Source organism: Mus pahari, chromosome 5 (assembly GCF_900095145.1).
Source record: "Mus pahari chromosome 5, PAHARI_EIJ_v1.1, whole genome shotgun sequence".
Classification (NCBI taxonomy): domain Eukaryota; kingdom Metazoa; phylum Chordata; class Mammalia; order Rodentia; family Muridae; genus Mus; species Mus pahari.
The window spans coordinates 60,770,576-60,772,098 of record NC_034594.1 but is presented as its reverse complement, the minus strand read 5'-3'; the positions used below and the strand labels follow the sequence as shown (position 1 = coordinate 60,772,098).

The 1,523-nt window shown below is 42.4% G+C and overlaps 1 protein-coding gene across 2 annotated transcripts in view; it reads right to left on the bottom strand.

Annotated features, from left to right (window-relative positions):
- The window catches only part of Col4a3 (collagen type IV alpha 3 chain), a 138,767-nt gene that overhangs the window by 78,296 nt on the left and 58,948 nt on the right, over positions 1–1,523 (bottom strand). The window lies entirely within an intron of this gene.

Genomic DNA, 1,523 nt, shown 5'->3' with positions numbered 1-1,523 from the left:
ACAGAGACAGAAAGACAGAAAGACAGAAAGACAGAAAAACAGACAGATAGACTTGGGTTCAATGCATATTTATACCTGGCTCTCCTGTGTGCACCATATCTCATATGTTATGGTTGAATGCATACCATTTTCTACATGTGGTTCTAGGCTTTGCTTCCCTGAAATAGCATTCAACACTGGTATAAGAATATTAATGTCCAGAAGCTGAGCAGTGGTGGTGCACACCTTTAATCTCAGCATGAAAGGCAGAGGTAGGCAGATCTCTGAGTTCAAGGACAGCCTGGTCTACGGAGTGAGTTCCAAGAGAGCCAGGGCTATACAGAGAAACCCTGTCTCGAAAAAGCAAAAGCAAAAGATGTTGATGTCCACTGTATGTCTTTATGCTGGCATCAGAACGATGTTTCTTTTGTAGAAAGGGAAGCACATCACGGAGGTAGGGAACTTCTATCTAGTCTAGTTACTCTGGCACATACAAATCAGCTCTAAAAAAATATTACCCGTCTACAGAAAAACAAGGAGAAAAATAGTTGTAAGTAGTAGATTTAATATGTGCTTTTTACACACCTGGTATATTCTACGGTCATACATGAATCTTTTCCTTCAGTCAATACTAACTGCCAATTAGTTTGCTTCTATAGAAAAATAGAATTGGTAATTGACAATATCAATTGGTAATTGATGATCTCACGAAGAGACTGGTAGGGAAATTTGAAAGCAAACAGGGAATTCTATTTGTGCAACAGAAAGGAAAAAGTCTCAAAATCGAATGAACTGATTGTATTTGCTTAGGTGAGGACAGGGGGCTCTTCTGCCATTCACAGAAGGGGTGAGGGACAGTTTCCACACTTCCCTTACCCCATTCATGCAGTGTGATCCTGGGCTTGGGAAGTACCTGGCTGACGCACCCAGTCTCCAGGTCACAGGCGTCTGTAGTGATAAGGACCGGTCCTAATTATTTCAACCTTGCCTTCCTAGTGTTTAACTGTCTATATTCCTATCAGTCAAGTATTTAACTGCACTCTTCTTAGGAATTGGTTGCCTGAACGCCCTTGTCATCTGGCAAGCTGTCAGGAGGGCAGATTCCCATCTCTGCCCCACGACTAGCTGAATCAGAAACCTTGGGGCTAGGTCTCAGGAATCTCTTTCATCAAGACCTCTTCATTGCTAGTGATTTCTTTCCCACGGCTGAGAACCCTGTCTCTGAATGAACTTGACATCATATGCTTGGAGTTTCCAAGCCACTGTCCTCAAGTAGGGTATGCCAGGGGTCCTGGCCCCTGTCCTCCACCAATAGCAAGAAGTTCTGCCTCTCTCTAGCCATAGATGCCTCCATCCTGAGCATCTCATTTAGGGATAGAGGAGGGGACATGTTGGCCCTCCTCTAAACCTGAGACTATTAAATGGGGCCACAAAGCAGGCTTAATTCAACTCTATCTATCTATCTATCTATCTATCTATCTATCTATCTATCTATCTATCTATCATCTATTTCCATATATCATATATCTATTTATCTATTATCT